The 18,367-nt window shown below is 47.2% G+C and overlaps 1 protein-coding gene across 4 annotated transcripts in view; it reads left to right on the top strand.

The window, feature by feature from the left end:
- Positions 1-18,367, top strand: part of Kcng2 (potassium voltage-gated channel modifier subfamily G member 2) — a 74,696-nt gene that overhangs the window by 9,577 nt on the left and 46,752 nt on the right. For all 4 annotated transcript variants that reach the window (XM_052742652.1, XM_052742650.1, XM_052742651.1 and 1 more), the window contains exon 2: positions 15,775-15,867. The gene's annotated coding sequence lies outside the window, so the exon portion shown is untranslated. The remainder of the gene's footprint in view (positions 1-15,774; positions 15,868-18,367) is intronic.

The following is an 18,367-nucleotide window of genomic DNA, read 5'->3' as shown; positions in this document are numbered from 1 at the left end:
GGGAAAACTGGGTAACTACATGGAAAAGAATGAAATCTTTCTCGTCTTGTACACAATCAACTCCAAATGGATCAGAGATCTCAGAGTTAGACCCAGAACTCTGAAACTTCTAGAAGGAAGAGCAAGGAATGCATGTCAGCAAACAGGCTTAATAAGGACTTCAGGACAGGATTCTGGTTGCCCAGGAAATAAGGCCACCAGTCAACAAGTAGAATTTGATTAAATTAGAAAGTTTTTGTACTGTGAATAATACTGTTAACCAACTGAAGAGGCAGACTATAACATGAGGGGGAAAAACTTTGATAGCTAAACACCTGAGTGAGAATTAGTGTCTACGATACACAAGAAACTCAAAAATTAAACATCAAGAAAACAACTCAATTAAAAAGGAAAGGATTGAACTGAACAGAAAGTTCTCATAATAAGAAATACAAATGGTTAAAAATTGTTTTAAAAAGTGTTTGTTGTCCTTAGCCATCGGGGAGTGCAAATTACTTTGAGATTTCATATCACTGTAGTTAGAATGGCTAAGAATAAGAAAACTAAAGACAGCAAATGCTGGTGAGGATGTGGGAAACGGGGAACCTCCGTGCATTGTTGATGGGAGTGCAAATTGGTGCAGCCACTATGGAAAACAGTCTGGCAGTTCCTCAGAAAACTCCATACCACAGCAACTCTTACAAAGGAAAACATTTAATTGGGGTGGTGGTTTACAGTTCAGAGGTTCAGTCCATTTTCATTGTGGTGAGACACAACACCATTCAGGCAGACATGGTGCTGGAGCAGTAGCTAAGAGTCGTCCTACATCTTGCAGGCAACAGGAAGTGTTCTGTCTCACTGGCTGGTAACTTGAGCATATATGAGACCTCAAAGCCCACCCCCCACAGTGACACACTTCCTCCAACAAGGCCATACCTCTTAACAGTGTCACTCCCTTTGGGAGCCATTTTCTTTCAAACCACCACAAGCACAGATTTAAAATCTTCAAGAAAATATTAGAAAACTGTTTTTGAATATTGAACAAATATGATCAAAGTACACTGCATATATGAATGAGAATGTCATTTTAAAAAAACAAAAGCATGAATCCTATCTTTTTAGGTGTTGGGGGGGAAATAGAAGATTTTCAAAATTAAAGAGTCAAATTTTAAAATATACTAGAAAATTAATTTCAGCAATATATAGAGTAGCTGAGCCAGGTAAAATTTAATCCAGGTATGCAAGGCTAGCTGGCCTACATTTGAAGATCAATTAATATATTCTACTATACCAGCAGGAAGCCAACAGCTGATACAGAAGAGCATTTAACAAAATCCAACACCTAATCGGAATGAAAGTTCCCATAAACCTATTCATAGACTCTTTGCTTGAGAGAGTGTGTACATGAAAGGATGAAAGTGAAGACTTTCTTTAGGATCAAGAAGAAGGCAAGATGTCTACCGCCACCACTGCTACTCAGTAAAGTCCTGGAAGTTAAGAAGAGCTGTGGGAGAAATAATAGATATGCAGGTTAAGGAAGAAGAAGTGTTACCCTCTCTGTTTGCAGATGACATGATCATTCCAAGAAATGTATGTTCCAGCAAACGTATCCCCCCAAATTCCCCAGAACTTGCAGGTGAGTTCAGCAAGATTGCAGCATGTATAGTCACAAGAGAACTCACACTTCTGTATGGAAACATCAATCCTTAAAACAAGTCTGGGCTAGAGATGTGGCTTTGTGGTAGTTAGTGTGCCTATCTAGCATGCAGTTCAGTCTTCAGCACTAGGGGATGAGGGTTGATAGAAGGTCATTTACAATCATTCTAAACCAAATTATGTAGGAGGTATGCATTACACAGTACACCCACAATCAGTAAGCTGCAAATTAGAAATGTTGATTAAGGATATCAGAGAAGGTCTGGGGATATAAGGCAGGAATATAGAACATGCTTAAGGCCCTAGGTCCAATCCTTAATACCACAGAAAAGGGGAGAATCTTTCCAAGAAACACCTAAGTAGAAAGTCATACCATGTTCATGGATTAGAAGACCGTGGTACAGGTGTTGTTTCCCAAATTGATGGATAGGTTTAATGCAACTTGTGGGAACATCCCCATACAGTTTTCGAGAGGAACTGTACATAGGCATAGTAAACTTATTCTGAAGTTCACAGGAGAAGTACAGGCTACAAAACAGTCGAAAGAATCCCACAAAGGACAATGGCTGGAGTCATTCTGGCCATATTAATACTTACTCTGTACTTACCATTATCCAGACAGTGGTATTGATTGTGTCTTGGAGGGACATATAGATCAATGGAACAGGACACAGAACCCAGACGTTATACCCAGCTGAGTTTTGGGCTGTTTCAAAGCCAATTCAATGGTAGACCCCCTCGGTAATAGATATGGGAGCAATTGGTCACCTGTAGAGGGCTGGGCTGAACCTCACCCTAAGCCTACAAGCACTCTGAAGTCTGGCCCACATATTTCCATGTAAATGTAAAATGTAAGACTGGGAAAAATATCCTGATCTAAGGTAGGCAAAAATTCTTAGATTTGAAGCCAAGACTATGGCCCATAAGAGACAAACTGGATACACGAGACCTTATCAGAATAAAAAGTACCCTACAATGACCTTTTTAACAGTATGGAAGGAAAACTATAGAGTGGGAGGACATATTTGCAAACCATACATTCAGGCAAGAAAACAAGAATATAAAGGATCAATAATCTATCAAGGAATTCCGATTAAAACTAGGCAAAATATGAGAACAGACACTAAAGAAGAAACCCAGATGATAGTCATGAAAATATATTCCAGGTCATTAATCTTTAGGGATGTGCAAATTAAACCACAGTGAGATATCATGACCCATCAATCAAAAAGGCTAGAGTAAAAATTACTAGCAACACCAAATGCTGACAGAGAAGCAGGGGACCATGGTTCACACAGGCTGGTACAGCTCCTGTGGAAAATCACTCAGTGTTTTTTGTACAAAATAAACATCTAGCTACAATCAATATGACTTAGCATTGTAGTCACTGTCCTAAAGGAGTAGAAACCAGAAACCAACAGGACGAGGTGAAGGCACTTCCTGCTAAGCATGATGATCTGAGCTGGCTCTCCAGGACTCACCTGGGGAAGGAAAGAATGGACTCCCAGGCTGTTCTCTGACTTCCTCATGCATGCTGTAGCATGTGTGTGCACATGTGCACACACACACACAATTTTTAAAGTTTCAAAAAGAGGGAACACCTGTGCAAAGCCTAGCCAAAGATTTCCACAGCACCAAAAATGTTCCTGGTAGCCCCAAACAGGAAATGATCCAGATGCCCTTCAAGAGGTGATTGTTAACCAGGGATGCTTCTCTGCAATGGAACACAGCTCTGAGAGAGAATTACTGAGAACAGTGAAGAGCAGATCTCACGGTTGTCAGAACTCATGATTCTATTTTCACAGCATCACAATAGCTGAACTGCAGGGCTACACTGGTGGTGATGCGCTGTAGGTGTGCAAGGCTGTAGAGGGAGATAGGACCATGCTGGTGGTGATGTGCTCTGGTCAGGACTGCCCTGTTATCTCCTGGTAGTAAGAATAGTCTATGGATTTATAAGAAGACATCCTTGTGAGAACTGGCTGGGGGGTGCTGGGCCCTCCCAGTGTTAAGTGTAGAGAATTTCAACAAGCTAAGTGTAATTTACAAAGTCCGTACATTCATGCATCACACAGGCTTAGTGAAAGTTCTGCACAAATAGAATTCCCTTGAAAGTGGTGTCCAGCAGGGAAGGGACTTGACTTCCAAGGGCAGAAAGTGGCCACACATGTGCTGCTCTACAAAGACTGGGCAGGGAGGGTGATGTCCAGGTCTTCTCTTTCTCCTTCAGAGGAGCTCAGACAGGGGGCCCCAATGCCACTGTGAGCATGGGCCCACTGCTGGCCGGACAAACGTCCACGGGGAGGTGACGGCTCCTCCCATCCTCCTGCTCCCTTTCCTTTCCCTGCCCTCTGAGGCTCCTCCTGGAGTAGCTGCTTCACCTCATGCCTGGCTCTCCTTCCCTGTCGCCTGCAGATTATTAATAAAATTCTTTCAGAATCAATTTTCTGAGCAAAGTTGGTGTGTGAATGAGGCGTTTATGTAATTCCCTCACTGTTTTTCTTCCAGAAGTGGATAATGGGCTCATTTCAAATTGAATTAAGAGATAATTAACACACGTGCAGACACAGACAGGGAGTCTCTCTCTCTCTCTCTCTCTCTCTCTCTCTCTCTCTCTCTCTCTCTCTCTCTCTCTCTCTCTCTCACTCTCTGTGTGTGTGTCTGTCTGTCTGTCTCTCCTCTGTCTGTCTGTCTGTCTGTCTCTTTCTCTCTCATGTTGTTTCTATAAAGACTTGGTTGTGGGCCTGACCACTGGGCTATATAAAGAAATGGTCCCTGACCCTTTCATACGACCATGGGACCCTTGGAGAGCCTATTGCGTGTGAGCTGGGAGGGACACAGCAGCCCTGGTGACCTTTGGGCCACTAGGAAGGCGATGAGGACCCAGCCTCACCAGGTCACGCATTCCGAGTCAGATGGTGTATCCCCAGCAGAGCCATTGCCCAAAGACTTGCAGGGAGGTGGCTAAAAGCCACCCTTGACACCCGGTTGTCACCCACAGTTGTCACCCACGCCTGTTGTCTCATCCCACCCTGTTGTCACACAGTGATGACACTATTGTTACACAGACTGGCATACCTTGTCGCAGGCTGCCACTCTTGTTATAAGTTGTCACGCAGTGGCACACTGTTCCTGTGCTGTCCCCAGACCACTCACCCCTGCTGAGGAGTCACTGGTGACTGTTCCGGTTGCTCTGTGGTTCCCATACTCCTTGCCCTGTTTTTGACAACTACCCTCTTTGGCCTTCTGCGGCTTGAATGAGGCCTCATCCCCCAGTCAACATTTCCCCCATCCTGAGACTCCCATGCTTACCCCACCATGCTTAACCCAAGATCATGTGTCTCATTCCTGGCTAGGAGCCTCTTAGAAGCAGTGCAGGGCAAGATGATTTCAGGTCACCACCAGGTCACCATGTCTAGCTCTTTCCTGGGAGGCCTGGGACAACTGAAGGTGGGGAGGGAGCCTGAGCCTCCCCTGGACCCACAGCCTCCTGAACTCTCTCTCCCCCTGAGTCTGCCAGCTCTTCCCTAGGTCCCTGTTCATTTCTATGAGGGCTGACTTGCCCCTCCCCCAATTGGGTCTATAATGAGGCCAGAGGCACTGCTCAGGCATCTTCTGCCAGACCCCAGGTGTTCCCCTGGGCCACCACAGGATCAGCTTCTCAGAGAAGGTCTGGTTGAGACATGCTCCAGGAAGAGACCCCTCTGGGGAAGCATCTGGCTTCCTCCTGGAGGGCAGGTGGCCTGTGGTATCTGGTATGGTGGCCAGGAGAGTCTATGCTCTGACCTGATGGGCTGACATTACTAACCTCAGACCGTCTCCAACTAGCTGTAAAAGCCTCAAGTGATGAGAGAGGAACGTGGTACAGACACACAAGCTACGACTCCCATCCCCACAGGAAACAGTATTTCTTCCAGAAAATGTGTTTTCTAGTCCTGCACATCTAAGCAACCCACACACAAATTACCCAAAGGCGTGGGCAGGAGTTCCACTGGGGCCCTAATTATACCGTACAGCATGGGGGAGTGTCAGGTGCCTCTGTGGTGAGTGCTGCAGGACCCAGGAGGCAGAACTCAGCTCTGGCAATGGTCCTGGGCCTGAGCCTCTGTCAGGCAACCTGCCCCCACCCCAGAGTGCCCGATTCTGCTTCCCAAGCTGCCAGAATAGAGCCTCGGAGCCCAATCAGCCAAGACTGCAGCTTTAGAGCTCGCCTATCCTGTGCTTCATTATAAAACTCTGTGTGTGTGTGTGTGTGTGTGTGTGTGTGTGTGTGTGTGTGTGTGTGTGACAGAATCTTCCATTTTAGCCATCTTAGTGTATAATTTAGTGGCACCAATGACGTTCACAGTGCCATGCAACCATTACCTCTGTTCCAAAATTTTATTACTCTAAGCAGAAACAATCCTTACCACCACCACCACCACCATCACCACCACCACCACCATCACCACCACCACCCCACATACACACATCATGCATTCTAATCTACTTTCCATCTGTATAACTTTGCCTGGTCTAGTTCAAGGCTTCTTAAGATTTTGTCATTTGCAATCCCTTTTCACATGGAAATTTTTTATGTGACCCTGGATATGTATATACACACATGCACCGTAGTTATAGAGATAAAACATTTATTGGTAATCATGCTGAATTTTTAAAGAAGATTCTTTGGCGTATATATCTGTACTGGCTGGTTTTGTGTGTCAACTTGACACACACTAGAGTCATCAGAGGAAGGAGCCTCAGTTGAGGAAATGCCTCCTTGAGATCCAGCTGTAAGGCATTTTCTCATTTAGTGATCAATGGGGGAGGGTCCAGCCCATGGTGGGTGGTGCCATCTCTGGGCTGGTGGTCCTGGGTTCTATAATAAAGCAGGCTGAGCAAGCCAGGGGAAGGAAGCCAGTAAGCAGCTCCCCTCCATGACCTTTGCATCAGCTCCTGCCTCCAGGATCCTGCCCTGGTTGAGTTCCTGTCCTGACTTCCTTCAGTGATGAACAGCAATGATGAAGTAGAAGCTAATGAACCCTTTCCTCCCCAACTCGCCTTTTGGTCATGGCATGTCGTTGCAATAATAAAATCCCTAACTAAGACAGTCTCTAATTTCTACTGTTAACTAAAGACTAAAGCACATTTGCATACTACTAAGATAGAATGCTTGTTTATTTTTACAGAAAGGTTGAGTCTTGTCTGAAGAACTGACTTCTGTGGGTTGCAGGGCGTCTTCAGTGATTTTCACAGTTGACTGATGTTTCAATTTTATAGTCAACAATGTTGAGAATGCTACTTTATGTAAATATGTAGTACAAAATGGAAGTGTATGTTTAGGAACCACTCAAAAATCGTTGAAAATTTTGTGCTAATCTCAAGCCAAAGTTCATTTAACGTTTGTTTGTTTTTTTTTTTTAAATGGGATTGAAGTCAGCAGCTCAAATACTGACTTTTTAAATTAAATGTTCTAACACAATACAGTGTCAGGGTAGTCTAACATTCTCAGGAATGGTGGTAGAAATATGTTAAAGGTATTTTCTGTGATGAAGCCATTATATTTCTGTAAGAGTGGAAAGCATTGTGTGTACAGTTAAAACCCTGCAATCATAACAGAATGGTCTTGAATCTGAGCCAAGGTGTTTCAGGTGGCGTTTGTTGGTATTGCATGGCATAATAGCATGTGCAGTGCAAAGTGCATGTGTTGAATGTTTAAAACTGCAGTGCAGTTTAGGCTGCAGTAAAGTTGCACAATGCTACAGAAATGAGCAATACCGGGAACAACTTGTACTCGTTACTTACTTGATTTTGCTAATGTTTGTCATAGTTCGTGAATTTAGAAATCTTCTGCTCTTGTCAAATGTTGCATGACACTCCCACATACATTGTTACATGAGAAATTGTGACCCTCGGTTAAAGACAATGTACTCTAGGTGTTCCTGGAATTGTGCGACATAGTTCACCTATGTCATAGTGCTGTATGTGGTATGAGGCTGGACCTTCTGCATGTGCATGTCCCCTTTCTCAGCACCGTTTGTGGAGGGGACTCCTTTCTGACATGTCTATATCCCCTGCTCCCAAGTGTGCTGCCCATAGACACCAGGATCTATGTCTGGGCTCTTTGTACTATTTTGTTGATTAATATATCTGATACTACACTGTCTTAACTGCTGTAGCTTTTTAGATCCTTTGGCAGTTGGGAAGGGTTCCAGTATGGTCCTTCCATGCCAGAGTATGTGGGCTGCCCACAGGCCATTGTGACTCCATATGAATTAAGATTAGCCTTTTCCATTTCTACAAAACTCTATGAGATTTTGATGAGCTGTTCTAGAAAAACTTGGCTTGTGAGGAAGCCCCAGCATGAACATTTGGGGTGTGAAGACTTCAGTTAACACATCAAATTCTGACTCAGGGTGCTTTTCTTTCCAGGACCCCAGGGTTTAAGCTGGAAAAGTTAGGGTTTTAAACACTTTTATCTGAGCTATTTTTAGACTTGCAGAAGAATTGGGGACTTTGTGCCATTTTCTAAGCCAGTGTCCTCCAGTGCTGGTGTCTCTTGGTGGAATTAGACCTCACTCTGTCCCTCTAATCTGCGCTGTAAGGCTCTGTCCAGGACCTTGTACATACCCTGTTTGTACTTCTTGGTTGTTGTTGGTTGTTTTTGCGCCTTTGCTCTTTGGGGGACCCCCTCCCAGCTCCCAAATAAATCACACAGAGAGACATGTTTTATTACTTATAAATGCCCGGCCTTAACTTGGCTTGTTTCTATCCAGCTTTTCTTAGCCTAAATTATCGCATCTACCTTTTGCCTCTGGGCTTTTTCCTTTTCTTACTTCTGTATATCTTACTTTCTTTCTTACTGCATTGCTGGTTGTATAGCCAGTCGGTGGCTGGTCCCTTGCGTCCTCCTCCTTCTTTTGCTCTTTCTTCTTTCTTCCCAGATTTTTTCTCCTATTCATTCTCTCTGCCTGCAAGCCCTGCCTATCCTTTCTCCTGCCTTGCTATTGGCTGTTTAGCTCTTTATTAGACCATCAGGTGTTTTAGACAGGCAAAGTAACACAGCTCCACAGAGTTAAACAAATGCACCATAAAAGAATGCAACACATCTTTGCATCATTAAACAAATGTTCCACAGTGTAAACAAATATAACACATCTTAAAATAATAGTCTACAACATCTGGTCTCCTGCCTTTTCTAAAGGCTTTGCAGGTTTGTTTGGGTCTTCTATGGTCTTGACACTTTGAAAGGTGTTATTCTGAGCCCAGGAGGCCTTTTTGATTGACTAGATGAGGTCTTGTAACCACAGATTTTTGTCTCCATGCTTGTGGTTTCAAATGATCATTTTCTTGGAACTGGAGTGCTGTTCTGACCATGGTTCCTTGTGGCTTTGCACTTGCCTGGGATGGGTTCTGTTCTGTTTGTAGCTGTGTGTGTTCATGTGAATGTGGTTCTGTCTGTGGGGTGGGGACCGGTGACTGAGCTCTGGCTGTAGAGACAGTGGCCTGTTGGGTCCTGTCCTAAGCTCCCTCCCATCTGTACCTCAGGGCCAGCGTGTGCAGTGCCACAGCCCTGGCCACTGTCCATATGCCCACCCAGCGTTCTTTTGCACCGAGGCTTCTCTCTCAGCAATATTCCCTGCACCTTGCTCCAGGATGGCCAGACCCTCTTCCTATGGATGCAGTGTGTTCTTTAGGAGGCCATGTTTATCCACTCTCTTCCTCTGCCAGGAATTGGGATCTTCCTACCATTTGCCAACTAGATAGAGCCACTTTGCAGCGAAGAGCCCTGTGTAGGCATTTTAAGTTGCTTTGGGGTTATATCCTAGAGGTGGATCGGCTAAGCTTTTCCAGACTTCATGCAGGGAACTGGGCACAGAGTGGCCTCCACAGCTAAGTGATACCACCTCATGGTGACGAGGGGCTCCTCAGTTATGTTCCAACTGGCATGTGTCTAAACAGGGGTGAGCATAGACATTTCCACCCACACACTTGAGGGCCGTTTTTATCCTCTGACTTTCCCTCTTTTTCTATGGATTTGGTCCTTTGTCACTCAGTTATCAAGAATTCTGTGTCCATTTTTCTTCTCATGCTTCTTCAGTGTCCTTTCACACTCGTACTTTATTATTAAGATGTCTTAATTCGATATCAACTTATTTTGTTTCAGGGAGAAGGGGATAATGATTTAATTTGTAATTAATGCCAAAAAGGAAAGTATCATGGTCTGGGGGAGTTGACTCAGTGGGTAACACTGAGTTTGAATTGACAGCCCCCAGGCAAAAGTTGGGCATGGTCATGCATCTCTGAAACCCCAGACCTAGGGATGTGGAGACAGGAGGATTGCTGAGACCCGCTGGCCAGCCAGTCTGGGTGGAAATGGTGACCTCCGTGATCAGTGAAATCCTGTTCAGGTGAATAAGATAGGAAAGAGATAGGATACCCAACACCCTCATCTGGCATATGTGAACAAACATGAATCACCGCCCCCCCCTTCTCGGAAGGGGGAGGGGACATCACAATGTTCAGCTGCCTTATCCAAGGACAGAGAATTGTGTTTCATGTGCTCAGGGTGATTGTTCTGATACTGCAAATGGAACCCAAGGCCTTGCATATACTAAGCAAGCGCTTGATCACTGAGCCATACCCTAGTCAGTTCAAGTTCACCTCTGTGTTTCCAGAGTACTGTTGACTTTTCTTGTTAAAAACTGTCTGCATGCCTTGTGAAATTTATTTGTCTGGTTTTTTTGTTGTTGTTATTTTAAGCAGACTTCTTTTTAGTCACCATGCCCCTGTTCGTTGATTTTATAGCCAGCTATTTTAATAAACTCTTTTATTCGTTCAAGGTATGTCCCCTGGATTCTTGAGGTCTGCGCTCTCTTATAGTCTTGTCTGCAGACAGAGGGACTCATGCTTCTCCCAGCCCACCCTGGGCCACTGGCTGCTCCTCTGTCCACTGGCTTGGCTGGTGCCTCTCAAGCAGTGACAAACGGGGCCAACCCTGTACCATCCATTCACTTGCTCCTCGCTCTCATTCCTCCCCATTAAACACAAGAGCGGCTTTAGACCCCAGCCTGACAGTTCATCCGTTTCAACCCTCCATTCCCTGAGCCTTTGCAGAAGACTTTCTTGGCATCTGTGGAGATAATCATATGTGACAAGTGACAGAATGTTGCTCACACTCAGCTGGCATACACTGACGGACATGTACAGTATCATGTTCTTGTTCTTCTGTCCTCTGGGTCCAAGACTTGCAACATGAATAACATCTTTCTTGCCCTGAACTGCAGAAGAAGGGAATGGGCCCAGGGCCATGAAGGTCCTGATGAGCCCTGACTCTTAGCTGACCTCAGGCTGTCCATAGGCTTCACACCCAGGATGTCTATGAGAGTTATGGTGAGGAAATGATACATTATCATTTCACAGGGACTACACACTCCTATAAAAAAAACTGTAAGATGATATTTTCTCTCCTAAAATTGGAATGGTTTCATTCCTTTTTCTAGTTACTAAAATTACCTGTATCTTTTGTTCAAAAGAATCTTAAAGAAAAAAATGCAACAGAGAAAAACTAAGGAAGAAATGAAAATTGCCTAAAGTTTCATACCTAATCTGTGTTCTACCGAAGTTGGTTTGGGTGTCCACTCTTGTTGTCAAATGCACCCTGTGACCTGTTCCATCATCCGAGTGCTGTCTCTAGACACTGTTCCAGCTAAAACCAATGGAAAGACTGAAGAAAACACGTAGTCCCAAGAGAAGGCTTGGGTTTCTGAGTTCATTTCAGCTCCATGGGCCTGGCCCTGGATTGCCTCAAATATTGTCAGGAGGGAGTCCAACTGATGGGCTGCCTGTGGTCTTGGGGTACAGGGGCATAAGGGAGGCATATGTCACTGTTGGCAAATCCAAAAACATCGGTGCCGAACAGAGAAAGGTTTTTCTCAGCGTAAGGTAAGGGGAAGCAGACTGGTGCTAAGGGAAAGGTTAGCAGTTCCTGGTCTGGAGACCATGCATAACCCCCAAAGAGTGTCACCTGGAAACCAGGCTAACAGGGCATCGAGAGGCCAGCATTGGCCCTGATACATTGCTGCTCACAATAGCACAGTGTGGCCTTCACAGTGAAGCAGCTGATATCCCGAAGTTTAACTGTGTGCCTTGCGTGTGGTGAAAGGTCTGAGATGATGAATCATTTATTCAGTAAAGTTGGAAAAGAAATCATCAGTTAAGAACCATAATCATTGAAAAGTATAATGCAGGGGCTAGAAAGATGTCTCCGATGGTATAGTGTTTGCCATAGAAGCATGAGGACCTGAGTTCAGATGCCTAGAATCCACATAAAGCTGGTCACAGCAGCATACAGCTCTACAGAGGAAGCATCTCTCTGGAGCTCATCAGTTATCGGCTACCCAGCCTACCCAAATCAATGAGCACCATGTTCAGTGAGAGACCCTGACTCAAGAAAACAGAGTGGAGGTCAGGGGAGCTGGAGATGGCTCAGCAGTTAAGAGCACTGGCTGCTTTTGCAGAGGATCTGGGTTCAGTCCCTAGTGCCAAGATGGTGGCTCACAAACATCTGTAACTCCAGTTCCAAGTGACCCAATGTGGTTCTCATACATACATGTAGGCTCATATACACTCATATACATAAGATAAATAAATACTTTTAAATTTTTCATAAATAATCTGGGGAGCAATAAAAGAAATCACCCGATGCTGACCTCTGGCTTCCAAAGACATGCATCTGCAAGGCACATGTACACACATCCACATAAACACCTCACACTCCCACACCCATAAACATAATAAACACAATTTTAAAAGTAAAATGTGATTGTCTGGAATGGGTTCTGGTTTCCGGTCACTTTCTGTGCAACCCTGGGGTTGTTTCTGCTGTTTTTGCTGTTTGGCTTAACCTGTGGGGATGGGGACTGACTTCCGCTGGTGAAGTTCCAGCTTCTCCCCCAGGCAGAGACTCTTATGAGCAGAGCTGGAGCCTGGAAGCATCTGTAGCCAGTTCAGACCACCCTTGACCTTTGGGTGTCCACCTCTGACCCTTAGTGGTTCTGTTCTAGCCTGACACTCAGTGGTCACTAGTGGTTCTACATCTACCCTGACCCCTGATGACTGACCCGCGTGCATCTCTGTCCACTCTGAGCCTCAGTGCATCTGTATTCACTCTTAATCCCAATGGCTCTGTGTCCAACCTCGATCCTCAATGGACTTGTGTTCACCCACGATCCTCTGTGCATCTATATCCACCCCTAGCCTTCAGTGGATCTGCGTTCACCCACAATTCTCTGTGCATCTACATCCACTCCTAGCCTTCAGTGGATTTACGTTTACCCCTGGCCTTTAGTGTGTCTACATTTTCCCCTGACCCTCAACGGATCTGTGTTCATCTCTGATCCTCAGTTGATCTGTGTCTATATCTGGCTCCCAGTAGGTCTATATTCATCCATGGCTCTTAGTGGATCTGTGTCCATCCTTGGCCCTCAGTGAGTCTACATTCAGTGGATCCTCAGTGGGTCTGTTTGACCCCTGGCCCTTGGTACACATCTACCTTGAATCATGGTGTGTGGTCACACTTGTCCCATTGCCTCCTCTGCGCACCTTGCCCACACATCTGAGTGACTCTCTGGTGTAGTACATGCCATCTGTCATGACGCACTCCAACCCCACTGACAAGCAGGAGTGGAGACCTTTCCTGAAGCAACCATGAGAATTCCAAATCAGATCCTCAGTTTCCCCATCACTGTCAGCATCTCTGGCTCTGAACAGTCTGCTCACTGGTCCGCATCCAGGTTGAACATGTCTCAGGCACACAGTTGTTCTGGCCTAAAGAGGGATTCACTCCAACCCCTGGTGGAGCAGGAGGCCAGGACTTGGTCGCTGGCTGCCGTGACTCTCAGATGTGAAGCCTTAAGAGGGCTCAGGACTCACAGGACTCACATTCATGAAAGGGGGACAGCATCAGAAGTCCAGAGAAGAGGGACTCTCAAGTGTGCCAAGGTGGTGGGAGGCTGTGTTCTTAGAGCTGTGATGCCCTGTTACCCCTTTTGCCTGCAGCTCCTCAGATAGAGCTCCGTGGGCTGGACCTAAGTCCCTCTTCTCTGGGCCCCACAGCAAAAATGCTGACGTAAATAACCACATCGGAGGGGGAAAAATGGTCTTAACAGTACATTTGCATACAAATACACTAATTATACTCCTCTTCCTGTGTGCTGGAACAGAATTAGCAGTTACAGCTATTCTGGAACACAATATTCTTAAAATCTGTAGTCATATAGGCATACAGAGTTGTCTAAGTACACACGGGAATGCATTTGTTTGAACATGCATATGTATGCACACTTTGCATCTCTGTGTCTGTATAAATATCTATGTGTGCATATATACCCACATGAGCATATATGTGTCTGTCTCTGTGTGCATGTATGTTTGGATGTGTCTGTTGTGAGCATGTGTGCATGTGTGTCTGTGAGAACATGTGCGTCTGTGTGAACATGTGTGTCTGTGTGTACTTGTATATCTGTGTATTATGTCTATGTATGTCCTTGTGTCTGCCTATTCGTGTGTCTGTGTGTGTGGATGTGTCTTTGTGCCCATGTGCGTACATATGTGTGTGTGTGTGTGTGTGTGTGTGTGTGTGTGTGTGTGTGTGTGTCTATCCATGTGTACCTGAGCATTGGGGTCAACGCCTTCAGCATATGAGTTTAGGGGGACATTTCATATCAAAGCCATGCCACATGCTGAGCATCTTTGTGGTTGTTTGTGCCTGTGTGTTAGGGTAGGAAAACTATATTTCTGCAGCAGACGAGATCAGGCATGTTCTGAGTGGTAACTAGCTGTAGACTATTTCTGAAACAGAACCATGAGGTCCCCGGGTCTGTATTTGCAGGACCTGCCTTCTGTTGACACCCACTTCAACCCCGCTGCCACACATGGTCTGCTGCTTCATGGGGGAGGGCCATTTAGTGTGGTTGACTTTTGAAAGGCAGAGGAGAGAGCGGCTGGTGCCCCCGAGGACCTCCAGTCCAGTCACACACAGGACTTCGCGGCAGCAGCACCTTAATAAAAACTCCTGGTGTCAGGGGACGGTGTCGGACTGCTTGGCGATGGAGTTTGCTGGAAATCCAGATTGTGCTGTGGGAGCAAACTGCGTCCTTCCATCCAAGTGAAAAGCCTTGGAAACAGCCGAGAAGGAACATCCCGTGTCTTTTTTATTCTATTGTGGCCTCGGCAGCCGAGCTGAACAGTCACTTTTTTAAGTCAGGGAACTGACCAAGCTAAACAGGAGCAGCTGAAGGTTCAGGGGGTGGCAAGGTCGGGCCTGGGAGTCAGTGGGGGCTGCCAGAGATCGAAGGGCAGGGAGGAACAAACAGGACACACGGCAGGAAGGGAGCGTGAGGCAGACCGGGCGTTCCATCTGGTTAGAACCTTTGGATGGACGGCCCACGAGGCCGGTGAGCCTGGCGTGAGAAGCTGCTGTGACAGTGGCAGGGTGGAGGCCCTCTTTCAGAGATGTGGGTCAGAGAGTCAGAAACAGGCGTAGCCGGGCTAGAGTCACAGGCCTGAGGGAGTTTCTGCCTTTCCGTTTCTGTGTGGAGAAGGGAGAGCCTGGCAGAGGGGCTCGGGAGAGAGGTGGTGAGAGGGATCATTCCTCCCACTCTGGGCGGGTAGGACCCAGAACACAGAGCACAGAGAAGTCCCCTTTTCCGGAGACAAGAAGGATGGAGAAGACTGGGCTCTGGGACTGAGACTCGGGAGATGGTTCTTGCCTTCTCCGGTGCGATGTCTAATTTGGTAATGGAGGACAGGACGCTAAGGAGGAGGAGCCAGTTCTGAAAAGCAATTATGTTTTCATTTATCTTGTCAGAACTCAGCACGGGGAGACTCATTTGCACAGTGAGGACGTCATTGGGGGAAGGAAGCACAAACCACAGTGATTCAGTTAAACGCTGTCAGAGCAGATGTAAAATGTCCCTGAAATGGCTCTTAACCAGGGGTCAGTGCAGCGATGAGCAATTCCACGGGGTCCCAAAGCCACATGGAATCCAAGGCAGTGAGTGGCTGTGTACATGCTGCGAGGGATGGAATCTCTCCTGGCTTCTCCAAGGGCTGGGCATCCCTGGACTAAACACAGAATTTTTCCTATCATTTCAGGGGTTTGAGAGGCATTGGCAGAGATCTCATGAGATGGCACCAGATGAAAATGGGCAACTAGGATGAGCCCCCACTTGGAAACTGTGATCACGGGTAAGGAATGTCGAGTAAGGGCGTATTGCCTGGGAAGAAGCAAGGGCCCGCCATGTACAGCCCCAAGGCAACATTAAGTGGCAGATGGCGTTATAATAGGCCAGAAGATAAGATGCAGAGGAAGAAGCAAAGGATGAACACTCCGCTGTGGATCCCCCATGGTGTTCTGGGAATGCTGTCCCTGGTTATGGGCTGGGAAGTTGGCATGAGGGAGCCGTTTTTGGAGATAACACTGAGTTTCATATATTAAAGGCTTGCACGGTGGGCGTGTGTGTGGGAGGGGACCATCATCCTTCAGAGAGCTCGAGGCCTCCTCAACCTGCCTCACTCTTACCTGGTAGCCTTGTGGGGGCAGGTGACTAACTTGAAGTTTGGAGGTTGGAGCTTCCATCTTCCTCCTGCGGGCACACATGTCCCACTGTCCCCTCCAGCCGCTGCTGGAAGAACAGTCTCCAGTCAGGGGGGACCGTTAGGAAGGCAGGTGACTGACCTCTGTGCCAACAGCAGCCCTGTCTGCTGTTCACGGGGCACAGTGGATGCCCACCGGCCTCCTCTCAAGCGTGCCCGCTTCAGTCTGCTTCCTGAATCTCTCCCCGCACCCCACACTCTGCTCGGTCCTGGGCTATCCCCACCTGCCTTCTTCCCTTCCCGCCCTTCCTCCCCGCCCCTTCCTGTGTCTCCTCACTCTTCCTCCTGACCTCTCCCCTCTACCTTCACCTACTCAGTCTCCCCTCCTAGCCTTCCCCCCACCCTCTGCCCTCCCTCCCTCCCTCCCTCCCTCCCTCCCTCCCTCCCCGCCCTCCCTCCTCCTCCTTCTTCCTTTCTTTTTCCTCTCATAACCTCTCCTCCTCACCCACCCTTTACCTGTCCCCCCTCGCTCTACCCTCAGCATCTTTTCCATTCTTCCTCACCCTCTTCCCGGTCCCTCTCCGGGTTTTGTTTTGTGTGCTCATCTGAGGCGTTTTCAGGCACCTCATATGTGGACAAGGGAGGTGGGCACGACAGGTGTAGACAGGCATGGTGTGACCAAGCCCGGACCCTTTCTTCCCACTCAGTCCCTGGTCTTCCATCCAGGGAGTGGACGGTCCTCCTCTGCACACAGTGTGGGTGCTCCTGAAACCATGCCCGGGTAGGTGAAGGGGGACGTCTTCCCTGCAGCCTTGCTTTGTGCCACCCATTCCTCTGTCTGCATCAGCTGCCACATCTTCAGGCCGACCCAGAGGTGCTTTGGTGGGGCGCCATGAGCTGCCTGCTTTAATACCTCCATCAGCACAGCCCCCAGACTTCGGGGCGGCGGGACATCTTTGCCCTACATGCTGGCGATGAAGGGAAGGGTGTTTTGTAATTTCCTCTGCTGTGTATCCCAGCATTCCTCGCGTCAGTCATTAAGCACGTCTTGGTATCTAACCTGAGTCCCTTCACTGCAGTTTGTTGACGGTGTTACCGCTGCTGGGAATTTTCGTTGAGATCGTAATTGTTGTTTTCCTTTCAACACCCACACTGTTAGTACTATGTTTGGGAAGTGAGAAAACAGAGAGTGTGAGTTGCAGAACAAAACCCAAATTTGTTTGGCCACAATCGTCGAAAAGAAGCAAACTTTCCCTCAGATGTTGGTCTGGCTGACGGATAGAGCTGAGGGAGCCAGTGGGTTGTGTGAGTGAGTGCAGAGGAGGACCAGAGGCCTCCACCTCTGTGGTCGGGCATCCCAACCTTGTGGTGGGCCGGAGTCAGTGTGTGCAGGAAGCCTGGTGCCTACCCTTCTGAAGAGCAAGAAAATTTACCCCCCCCCCCTATGCATTTCAAGGGGAGATTAATCAGGTTTCTCATGGGAAGCTCCATAGGACTCGCACCCTCCCAGTCGCGGGATGCCTATGGGGAGCTCCTGCCCAGAGTCTTGAAGCGCCATGCTTAGATGCAGGCAGAGGCCACATGGGCTCCTCTCACCTGTCAGTCACTAGCTGCTGTTCAGTGCCTTGCAGCGTGGAGGGAGCATGACTCAGGCCCAGTGGAGAGTCCGACATCATGGGACACAAGTGTCCAGATTCCAGCAAAGAAGTCGGCCATCCTACCCAGAGTCAGGAAGATCTCAAAGTGAGTGAGAAAGGACCGTCGGCAGATAGATAGGAAGTCAAGATGACCAGACACCAGAATTAGTGAACAGAGACGTAAGTCACCATTGTGAAGATGCCCCAGTGAACAACCAGAGATGTGGTGGTAATGTGAGCAAGTAGACTCTCTTCCATGGACCAGAATACATAAAAAAAAAAACTGAGTGAAAATGTCGGAACTGAGAAATACAAGAAATTAAATGGAATTCTCCAGGGGTGGCTCAGTGGTGATTGGAGTAGACAGAGCTGAGAGTGAACCAGAGACAGGATGACCCATTGACCCTGCTCTTCAACTGCAACAACAAAATTCAGTGATGATACTCAGTTCTGACACTGCCAAGGACCCATCTTGCCTATAGTACTGTGGGATGCAAAATGGTCCAGCTCTTCTG

The sequence above is a fragment of the Peromyscus californicus genome, unplaced genomic scaffold (genome assembly GCF_007827085.1).
Source record: "Peromyscus californicus insignis strain IS unplaced genomic scaffold, ASM782708v3 Scaffold_17__1_contigs__length_78620276, whole genome shotgun sequence".
Lineage (NCBI taxonomy): Eukaryota > Metazoa > Chordata > Mammalia > Rodentia > Cricetidae > Peromyscus > Peromyscus californicus.
Note: the sequence above shows the minus strand (reverse complement) of the source record. Positions and strands in the feature narration are given on the sequence as shown.